The sequence below is a fragment of the Elephantulus edwardii genome, unplaced genomic scaffold (assembly GCF_000299155.1).
Source record: "Elephantulus edwardii isolate Elephantulus edwardi_28Jun2011 unplaced genomic scaffold, EleEdw1.0 scaffold00026, whole genome shotgun sequence".
Taxonomy (NCBI): Eukaryota; Metazoa; Chordata; class Mammalia; order Macroscelidea; family Macroscelididae; genus Elephantulus; species Elephantulus edwardii.
This window is the reverse complement of record NW_006399776.1, coordinates 3,946,217-3,958,300: the sequence shown is the minus strand read 5'-3', so window position 1 is coordinate 3,958,300 and position 12,084 is coordinate 3,946,217. Positions and strand designations below refer to the sequence as shown.

Below are 12,084 nucleotides of genomic sequence, written 5' to 3'. Positions count from 1 at the left end.
GGTGGATCTGAACCTCATGCCTTCAGGATTGCTATGTACATCAGAATAAAACCTTTTCCAATCCTGAACCATTCTTGAAACAACTGTTGTGCTTAAGTCCACTGTTGCAGTTAGTGCGTGAATCCATCTCATTGAGTCTTAGTCATCGTAGGAGGTTTATAAAAACTTGTGTGTGCACATACACAAATTACTAACATGAAATGTATTTTATTAGCTTGATTTGTATTAGATATTATTTTGTATTTTTGTTTTTAAATTACTAAATTATTATGTGGTCTTGTCAAATAGCTTACAAAGACTTTCTTTTGCTGTTATTGTGGTTATATGTCATCAAGTCACCAGTGACCCCATTTACAATAGGCCTGAAGCCTGCCCTATCTTGAGCCAGTCTCATTGTCTCTAACACAGCTACTTCCATTATTCTAGTTACTGTGTCAGCCCGTCTCATCTGGGGTCTTCCTCTCCTGTGCTGTCCCTGCACCCTTCTAAGCATAATGTCCTTCTCCAGGGACTGGTCTCTCCTGGCCACATGCTCAAAGTATGTGAGATGGAGTTAAAAATTATTGCATCCAAGGAGCAGCTGAGTTTCACCCTCTCCAGGACAGACCTGTTTGATCTCTAGGAGACTGATGGTATTTTCAATACTCTTCTCCAGCACCATAACTCAAATTCTTCCTCTATCAACCCAAGGCATTGTCTAGCTCTCTGATCCATAGCAAGTTAACTGTGAAGACCATGAATCAGACACACCTTAAGTCTTCAGACTGACGTTGCTCTTGAGCCTTTTGGAGAGGTGCCTGACAGCAGCTTTTCCCCGTGCAATTTGATTTTTCATTTCTTGACTGCTGGTGCCAAAGGTGCTGACTGTGGAGTTGAGCAAGCTGAAATTGTTGACAACCTCAATCTCTTTTCCATCTATCATGGTGCTGTCAATTGGCCCAGTGGTAAGAATCTTTGTTTTCTTGATGTTGAGCTTCAATTCATACTGAAAACTAAAGTCCTTAACCTTTTGAAGCAAATGCTTCAGGTCCTCCACAGTTTCTGAGAGTAAGGTGTCAGCTGCATAATATAGGCTGCTGAGGAGTCTTCCTGATAGTTGTTGTAGTTATATGCCATAGAGTTGCTTGCGATTCCTTGCGACCCTATGTACAACAGCCCTGAACCTACTCTATCAACTTTATTGTCTCTGACTCACCTACCCTCATCACCCCATTCACTGTTATCAATCCATCTTATCGATGGTCTCCCTCTCCTTCTCGTCCCTCCACCCTTCCAAGTATAATATCCCTCTCCAAAGGCCAGTCCCTTCTTGCAGCATGCCCAAAGTCAGACGAAGCTTCAGAATCTTTGCCTCCAAGAAGCAGGCTGACTTCACTCTCTCTACGACAAACCTGTTTGTTCTCCTGACAGTCTATGGTATATTCAAAACTCTTCTCCAGCACCACAGCTCAAAGGCATCAATTCTCCTTCTATCATCCTTAGTCATTGTCTAGCTCTCTGAAACATAGCAAGCAATTGCAGATTCTGGCCAGGATCAGGCATGCAAAACCTGTTCTTGGACCAGGAGGCAGTTGTCAGAACAGAGCAAGGAGACACTACATGGTTCAAGATTGGGAAGTGTGTAACGCCAGGGATGTAGTCTGTCTCCATACCTTTTCAATGTATATGCAGAACAGATTATCTGGGAGGCTGGGCTGTATAAAAATGAATGTGGCATCAGGATTGGACGGAAGAGACATCAACAACCTGCATTATGTAGATGATACAACCCTACTCACTGAAATTGAGGGGACCTGAAGAGCTTGCAGAAGATCAAGGACTGAAGACTTCAATATGGATTGAAGCTCAACATCAAGAAAACAAAGATTCTCACCACTGGGCTGATTGGCAGCATAATGAAGGTGAAGAGAGTGAGATTTTTAATAGCTTTAGTTTGCTTGATTCCACAATCAACACTCTCAATACTAGCAGCCAGGAACTGAAAAAACGAACTGCATTGGGAAAGTTGGTTGTCAGGAACAACTCCAGAGTACTGAAGAGCAATGATGTCCTAATAGTACATGCCATTTTCATTTCTGTGATCATGGTCTGATTTTCCACTCATCATCTCCTCTTATTTTTTTTAGGTATTCTATCCTTGGGGGTTTCTCTCTGCCTCTAACATCTTCAAAATCTTTAGGAATCATATCTGTTTTAATTCCTAAAACTATTCTTCCTCTAGTTATTCATTTAAAAAAAATTTCCTTCCCTAGAAGCTGTATGTCTCACACAAGCTTTATGTCTCATACCACAAAATATCACAGAAAAATTTGGATTGCTCAATTCTTTTTCATAAATTTTTGTTTTCATTGAATAAATTAAAATATCAACTTTTTATTTTATTACAAATAGAATCACTGATCATAACTGTTTCTTTTGTAGTAGCATTAATAAACTCAGGGAGCCCTGGTGGATTAGTGGTTAAAGTGATCAGTTGCTACCTAAAAAGTTCCTAGTTTGAACCCATCAGCTGTCCTGGGGAAGAAAGACATGGCAGTCTGTTTGTACAAAGATGTTACAGCCTTGGAATCCCAAGCAGAACTGTGGAAGCAGGTCTACTATGTCCTCCAGGGTCACTACGAGGAAAACTTAGGTTAATCTGGTTATTATTAAATCCTTTTCTTCATCTCAATTTACACACAGGCTTTGAGTCTATTTCATTTTTACATCTGCAAAGACAGAGGAGGAAGAAAAGACCAAGATGGATGTCAGCGGAGACTCTTGAATATTGCTCTAAAATGCCAAGAATCCAAAGTAAAGGGAAGAAATCAGGAAGTTAAGAAGCTGAACAAGTGATTTCAAAGGGCAGCTCCGGAAGACGAAGCAAAGTACTATAATAAAATGTGCAAAACCCTAAAGTTCGAAAATCAAAAGGGCTGAACTCACTCAGCATTTCTTAAGCTAAAGGAGGTGAAGAACAAATTCAAGTTTCGCGTTTCAATAGTTAAGATGTTATGGGCAGAATACTGAATGACCCAGGAAGGAATAAACGAAGATGGATGGAGTAGGGTCACTGTGCCAAAAAACCCTGGCTGACACAGAAAAATTTCATGTTACTTCATGAAATTTCATCTATATCAGGAAATCAAAAGACAAAATGCATTGGGGAAGTCTGTTGTCAAGGACTTCTCCAAAGTGTTAAAGAGCAATGCTGTCAGTCTACAGACCAAGGTGCATCTGATCAAGGTCATAGTCTTCACAATTACTTGCTATGCATGAGAAAGCTGAACAAGTGTACTGAATATAACATCGACTGCCAAGAGAACAAACAGGTCTGTTTTACAAAGAGTGAAACTAAGTTTTTCCTTGGAGGCAAAGATTTTGAAACTCAGTCTCATATACAGTCCTTGGAGAAGGACATCACGCTTGGTATAGTGGACAGGAGAGGAAGTCCCAGGATGAGATGATTGACACAGTAGCTGGGGTAATGGGGGTATGTATGTTGGAGTTAGTGAAACTGGCTCAGGAATGGGCAGGCTTCAGAGCTATTGTAAACGGGGTTGCTATGAGTTGCAGGCGACCTGATGGTACCTAACAACAACAACAAATATTATTTGAATATTTGCCTATAAGGGGATCCGTATATTTCCTCTCACTCAAATGGGATAAATTTTATTTGTGAACTTTAATTTTTCCATGAATCTAGATTATTACAAGTAATAAATGAAATTTTACTTGTATGTGATCAATAAAATGTTAAACAAGTCAGAATCATCCATTGTTTTTAATTTTCCCTCTTAAAATTAATTTTAGGGAAAGCTTACTTTCTGCAACATTAGCTTCTAATATCAATAATAGCTTTAACAAATGTATTTATATTCTTTATAATTAAAACGGATTAAAGCAGCACCTTAGTTGGCTCCCCTTTCTCCATATATTTGTGTGATTTAAAGTCATACTAAACTATATAATAAAACTAATTTTTTACTGTTATTAATTCATCATGTGTGTTATGACCATGACTGTCAAAGACCCCTCCAAACTTCGAAAAAGCAAGGATATCCGTTTAAAGACCAAGGTGTCTGATCTAAAATATGGGGGTTTTTCCAATTGCTTTCTATGCACAGGAATGTTGGATAATGAATAAAAAAGACCAAAGAACTGCTGATGGCTTTGAACTGTAGTGCTGGGGAAGAATATTAAATATACCATGGTCTGCCAAAAGAACAAACAAATCTGTATAGGCATAAATGCAGCCAAAGTGTTCCTTGGAAGCAAAAACTTTTGAGACTTTGTGTAACATACTTTTATGCTGTCAGGAAGGGGAAGTCATGCTTAGAAAGGTGGAGGGTCATAGGATGGGAAGACCTTTGACAAGATTAACTGACACAGACTCTGTAACAATGGTTTTGACATTGTGAGGATGATAAGAACAATGCAGGTTCCGGCTGTTTTGATCTGTTGCACTTGAGGTCATTCTAAGAGTAAAAGTTAAGTTGATGGCACTAATAACAACAATAACAACATATTTTTAAATTTTATTGCAAGCTCTATCTCTTCCTAGGAAATTCATAGTAAATATCAACTTGTGATCACCAAGATGAACACCACATTGTGGTGTTGTTTTTGTTAGGTGCTGTCAAGTCAACGAAAACTCAGCGATCCTATAAACAACTGATCCAAATTTCGCTCAAGCCTGCATCGTCTCATGATCTGTCATGTTCAAATCGACTGTGGTAGTCACTGTGCAAATCTATCTTATGGAGGGTCTTCTTCCTCTTTTTCATTGACTTTCTATTTCTCCCAGCTTATCTTCATCCAGTGACTGATTTCTCCTTAAAATATGCTCAAAGTTAGTGAGATGAAGTTTTACCACTCTTGCCTCTAAGAAGCACACTGATTGCACTTCCTTAAAGACAAATTTGTCTGTTCTTTCGGCAGTCCATATGATACTTCATAATTTTCGCCAATACCACAACTCAAAGGCATCAATTCTTCAGTCATATTTATTTATTGTTCAACTTTCAGAAGCACAGAACACAAATGAAAATACCATGACTTAGATGAAGCACCCCTTGGTCTTTACACCCCTTGGTCTTTACATCACTCCTTTTTAGCATTTTGTAGAGTCCTTGACAACTGATTGTGGATCCAAGTAAAACAAAATCATTGACACTTTTAATCTTTTCTCCATCCACCATGATGTTGTCTATTCAACTACTGGTAAAGATTTTTGGTTTTTTTAATATGTAACAATACATATTCAAGTGATAGAGTGGGAAAATCATGGACTGTAAGTCCATCAGATACCAGTACTAAATAATAATTCTTTTGTTTCTTTTCCTCTAAAAATTATACAAGTAAAAATTTCTTACAGTAGGAAAAAGTCAAATAGTAATGAGGAATATAAAGTTAAAAAAAAAAAATAAAAGCTGCTCTACTTTGCCTAGCTCCTGGTCTCACTCCCGCAAACTAATAGTTACCCACTCCATTTTCAAGTAGTTAACAACTTTTTGTACATTTGTCCATATTGTTGTTGTTGTTGTTATGTGCCGTCGAGTTGTTTCCGACTCATAGCGACCCTATGCACAACAGCCCTAAACCCTGCTCTATCCTGCGCCAACCGCACTGCCTCTGACACACCCATCCCGATTACCCCAGTCACTGAATCGATCCATCTCATAGAGGGTCTTCCCCTCCTGCGCTGTCCCTCCACCCTCTCAAGCATGATGTCCCTCTCCAAGGACCCGTCCCTCCTGGCAACATGTCCAAAGTATGTCAGACAAAGCCCCAGAATCCTTGCCTCCAAGGAGTAGCTTGGTTTAATCCTCTCCAGGATGAATCTGTTTGTTTTCCTGGCAGTCCATGGTACATTCAGTACCCTTCTCCAGCACCACAGCTCAAAAGCATCCACTCTCCTTCTGTCCTCTCTAGTCATTGTCCAACTCTCTGATGCATAACAAGCGATTGCAAAGACCATGGCCTGTATCAGGCGCACCTTAGTCTCCAGAGAGACACTGTTGCTCCTGAGTACCTTTGAGAGGTCCCTAACAGCAGACTTTCCCATCGCGATACGCTTTTTGATTTCCTGACTGCTGGTGCCAAGAGTGTTGACTGTGGAGCCGAGCAAACTGAAGCTGTGAACACTCTCAATCTCTTCGTCATCCATCCTGACGCTGCCAATTGGTCCAGTGGCGAGAATCTTTGTCTTCTTGACGTTGAGCCTCAGTCCATACTGAAGGCTGCAGTCCTTGACCCTTCGCAGCAAGTGCATGAGGTCCTCCTCAGTTTCAGCAAGCAAGGTTGTGTCATCGGCATAACGGAGATTGTTAATAGATCTTCCACCAATCCTGATGCCACAATTCCCCTCATAGAGCCCAGCCTCTCGAATAATCTGCTCTGCATACATGTTGAAACGGTATGGAGACAGGATGCATCCCTGGCGTACACCCTCCCCTATTTTGAACCATGCAGTGTTACCCTGCTCTGTTCTGACTACTGCCTCTTGATCCAAGTACAGGTTTCGCATTAGCACAATTAAATATAACCAGAATTCTTTTGTTGGCTTTTCTTTTTTAAAATTCAACTTCTCCAAATGTTGGGATACTCACAAGCATTCACGTCTTAGCCACCTTCTCTATTTAAGTAAGTCAGTAAATTTCTGCAAAAGGCCAACTCAAAGTTTTTTTGGTTTTGCTTCCCAGATAATTTCAATTACTCAATTCTGCCATTGTAGAAAATAGTCATTGTCAGTATGTGAATGGGTGAGCATGGCTGGGTTCAAATAAAACTTTAGTCCCAGATCGATGTGGCGTCATTGTGCTCTCCCGGGCCGGGCCTAAGCCGCGCCGGGTGAGGGACGGACATCCCGTGGTGGATGGGACCGCTCTTCTCACTCCGCCCGCGGGCCCCTCGCCCCCGCCTCCCCGCCAGCCGGCGGCGTGTGGCGGGCAGGGGTGCGGAACCCGACCCGGCCTCGCTCGCCTGCCCTAGCCCCGCCTTGCGTGGCACCGGTGAAGATAAAAAAAAAAAAAAGAAAAGAAAACTTTAGGAACACTTCATACCAATAGGCATATGCATGAAAAAAGAAGAAAAAAGGCAAATCATTGGCAATAAGAGAGATGCAAATCAAAACCACAATGAGCTACCACCTCACCCCAGTAGCAGAGGCAAAGTTTAATAGGGCAGCAAGTATAAATGTTGGAGAGGATGTGAAGGGATAGGAATCTTATAAACTGCTGGTGGGATGGTAAAATGGTACAACCACTCTGGAACGCAGTTTGGCATTTCCTCAAAAAAATGAATGCAGAAATCCCTTAAGACCCAGTTATTCCACTGCTTGACATATACCCCAAGAAAATGAGAACTGAGGCATAAAGAGATTTGTACACCAATGTTCATAGCAGCATTATTCATCACTGCAAGAACATGGAAACATGGAACATGGAAACAGCCCAAATGTCCAATCACAACCACATGGATTGAGAAATTCTGGTACATTTTCACAATGGAATACTATGCAGCAAGCAGGAGCAATGATTTTGAAAATCACTGCCTAACTTGGGAGGTACTGGAGAGCATAACGCTAAGTGAACTAACTCAGTCCTATAGGACAAATACTGTGTAAGACCATTATTGTAGAAAGATAACTAGTAAAACATGTATGAGGATCCAATGTAGGGAGGGCAAGAGCAGAGAGGTGAGGATTGGCAGAGAGGTAATCACAGGATTCCACAAATTGATGGGTACAGGGAGGGGTGGGTAAAGGAAATGGGAAAGATCTGGTGTGAAAAACAATGTATACAAAGTTTGTAAGCAAACCAGTATAAATAAAAATTTTATTTAAACCAAAAAACCCCAAAACTTTATGAACACTTGAATTTATATTCAATTTGTTTGGGTTTTGTTTTTTTTTTTTTTAAATGACTGCCAATGTGTTTTTGCTGTGAAAAGCATTTCAATGTTGGAAACTACATATTCCTTTTGTAACCACACAAAATATGGAACAGAACACTACATGATTTGCCTTGTCATTCCTGAGCTGGGGCAATGACTAATCTTCACTGTATCATTCCAATTTTAGTATATGTGTTGCTGAAGAGAGCACTATATTTCATTTACTTTTACCTGTCATAAAAGACAATTTTTATTTTGCTTACTGTTCACTTTGAAATGTAATAATTATTCTTCAATTACAAGTCATACTAAAACAGATAGTGGAATGGATTTGACCAACAGGTTACAGTTTGCCAAACTCTGATCAAGACTCTAATCTATTTACCTTGTAGATAATCTCATCCAGTCCCATTAATACATACTGATAATGCTGGAATTTACTTATTTATATACACAGAAGCAAACATACAAAATTATCTACTTAACATATCCACTTAGAGGTCTAACTAACATTTCAAATTTAAATGGTAAAAACATTTTTAGCGGTTAAGGACTTGTGCTACTAACCCAAAGGTGGCATCTCGCTGGCAGTTCGAATCCCCAAGCTCCAGAGTGATGTGCAGCTTGTTGCCACTAGGCCACCAGAGCTCGCCAATTTTAGAACATTTTCTTATTCCAAAAAGAAATCTTCTATTCCTAGTCAAGTCTTGCCCTCCTCAATCTCATCATCTCTCATCTTTCCCAGCTGAAGGCAAACACTAATTTACTATTAGCTTTATTGAATTTATTTTCAATATTCAAAGTAGCAGAATCAATTTAATTGGTTAAATTTGTCCTTTGTTAATGGCTTCTTTCACTTTCAATGTTTTCGAAATTTTTACAAGTTGAAGCATGTATCAGTATTTCTTTCTTTTTTTACCGATGAATAACATTTTATTTTGTGGATATAGATTTCTTTTTTATGTATTTATTCATCAATCCATGGACATATGGGTTGTTTCCACTTGAGGACTATTATGAACAATTCTCCTATGAATATTCAGATGCAAGATTTTGTGTGAACATGTTTTCATTTCTCTGGAGTACATGAACTGAATTTCTGGGTCACAGGGTAACTCTGTATTTAACTGTTTGAGGAACTGCCGGACTGTGTCTACAGGAGATGCACCAGTGTTCATTCGCATCAGCACTGAGGTTCCAATATTTCCACAGACGCAACAAAATCTGACTTTTTTTATAATAGTCATAAAGTAGAGGGTCAAAAAAAAAGTGAACAAAACCCAGAGACCAGAGGAGTGACTGTCCTCCACATAGCCCACTGTCCACCAAGTGACTGGCAGTGCTTCCCCATCCTGTCCCAAATCTGAGCCAGGTACTCAATCCTACATTCAGATACTCCCTTTGGAAGACAATAGTGAGGAAGGGCATTACCTTGACTTGAGTTCTTGCTTCCCCTTGGGCACCTGGCATGTGCCATAGCCACATTTGGAGCAGTGCTCCCTTGTGGAGTCTGTCACCCTAGGCTTTCTCAGACTCTCCATACTCACCATCTCTGACTGTCCTGCCTACAACTATCTGACAGAATGATAAAGACACCATTCCAGGGAGACTACACAAGGCTTCTGCAAAGCTAAAAGAATCACTCACAGGGAGTGGCAAGAAGCTGCACTGCAATCCCAGAGGTGCGCAGTTTGAATCCACCAGATGCTCTGCTGGAGAAGGAGGGACAATCTCCTCCTGTACCAGTCAAATCCGTTTTGATGGTACAGGCACAAAAATAATAAAAAGGGGGGGGGAGAATCACTCACTCTCTTTTATCTTTCTGTTCATATATATATTCTGGTTTTCCTTCATTTTGTATCCTCTTCCCTCAGTTTTGTTTTTTCTCTTTTTATTGTTCAATTTCCATTTTTAGGTGTTTTCTGATGTTTTGCTTTCCTTTCTCTGTGTAACAAGTAACAGCAGACACAAGAGTAACTGGCCACACATACACTATTTTATCTATCAAGTATAAGTAAAAATCAATTCCTAACTCTACCCAGTCAATGAAAGACTGTACCCTCCCCTCAGCCCAGTGTTCTATGAACAGCTCTCCAGAAACAGCAAACAGAGAAATGCACAGACACCTTCATTTTCTAACACAATCACAAAAAAATACAGGTGGTGATACCAAAGCCAGGAAAGGACACCACCAAAATAGAAAACTACAAGCCAATATCTCTTATGAACATAGATGCAAAAATCCTGAATAAAATACTGGCCAATGGAATCCAATAATATATCAAAGAAATAATTCATCATGACCAAGTGGGATCCTTAACCGGTATACAAGGATGGTTCAACATAAGAAAAACAATTAATGTAATTCATCATATTAACAAAGCAAAGAACAAGAACCAGATGATCCTATCAACTGATGCAGAAAAGGCCTTTGACAAAATCCAACACCTTTTCCTGATTAAAACACTCAACAAAATAGGATTAGAGGGGAATTTCTTCAACATAGTAAAAAGTATTCACGAAAACCTGAGAGCCAACATTGTTCTCAATGAAAAGAGGTTGGCATTCCCTTTAAGAACAGGAACTAGGCAAGGAGACCCACTATCACCTCTCTTATTCGATATTGTATTGGAAGTCTTAGCGATGGCAATAAGAGAAGGAAATAAGAGGTATCAAAATTGGCAAAAAGGAGGTAAAATTATCTCTCTATGCAGATAATATGATAGTATACTTAGAAAACCCTGAAGACTCAGCAAGAAAACTACTGGACATAGTTGACCAATTCAGCAAAGTAGCAGGATACAAGATCAACATACAAAAATCAGTTGGATTTCTCTACAGTGACAAAGAGAATACAGAGCCGGAGCTAAGAAAAACAATGCCCTTCATAATAGCTAATCACAAGATAAAATACTTGGGAGTAAATCTAACCAGAAACACAAAGGATCTACTCAAAGAAAATGGCAAAACATTACTACAAGAAACAAAAAAAGACCTGGAGAAGTGTAAGAATATCTCTTGCTCATGGATAGGAAGACTCAATATTGTGGAAATGGCAATACTACCAAAGGCAATTTACACGTTCAATGCAATCCCAATACAAATACCCATCCCTTTCTTAATGAGATAGAAAAGGTAATCTCCAGTTTCATCTGGAATGGAAAGAAGCCTAGAATAAGCAAAGCACTTCTTAAACATATAAAAAAGGTAGGAGGCATCTCACTCCCTGATTTCAAATCCTACTACACTGTCGTGGTGGTTAAGACAGCATGGTACTCACCAAAACAAGAAAGAGGTAAATAATCCAACAGGAAAACGGGCACAGGATATGGACACCTCACCAAAGAAGACATTCAGATGGCTAAAAAGCACATGAAGAAATGTTCAAAATCCCTAGCTCTAAGAGAGATGTAAATTAAAACAACTATGAGATATCATCTCACCCCAGTCAAAACAGCAAAATTTAACAGAACAGCAAGCAACAAATGCTGGCGCGGTTGTGGAGGGAGTATAAAATGGTGTCACCACTGTGGAAGGTGATGTGACGCTTTCTCAAAAAGTTGCAAAAAGAGATACCATTTGACCCAGCAATTCCACTACTGGGAATATACCCTAAAAGAGACAGACCATAACCACTAATCAAGCAGATATATGCACACTCATGTTTACTGTGGCTTGGTTCACAATAGCAAGGAGTTGGAAACAACCTAAGTGCCCATCAGCAAACGTATGGACAGAGAAGCTGTGGTATATTCACACAATGGAATACTACACTGCATTGAAAAACAAGGACATTGTGCTGACTGAAATATCTCAGTCACAAAAGTACAAATACTGCATGATGCCACTGTTGTAAAACAGGACTGACATCGGGGTTGGGGGGAGACCAAGAAAGATGTTCAATAATGTATACTGTACTGAAACAGATCAGGGAGAAAACTGTTTAAAAGGGATATGTGATTAGGTATTTTTGTCATGACAGGTGTCTAGAGCGAAGGCTACATGGTGGAGTGGATCTGGTGGAGGGTTTGTAAAACAATGAAAGACTTTTTGTTTTACTTTTACAAGAGGGTAATGTGAAACCTATACTTGGACCAGGAGGCAGTCATCAGAACAGAGCAAGGGAACACTGCATGGTTCAAAATTGGGAAGGACTTATGCCAGGGATGTGTCCTGTCTCCATACCTTTTCAACCTGTATGCAGAACAG

At 39.8% G+C, this 12,084-nt stretch overlaps 1 protein-coding gene across 3 annotated transcripts in view; it reads right to left on the bottom strand.

The window, feature by feature from the left end:
• TTBK2 (tau tubulin kinase 2) overlaps nucleotides 1–12,084 on the bottom strand; it is a 168,056-nt gene that overhangs the window by 34,772 nt on the left and 121,200 nt on the right. The gene's annotated exons all lie outside the window — the stretch shown is intronic.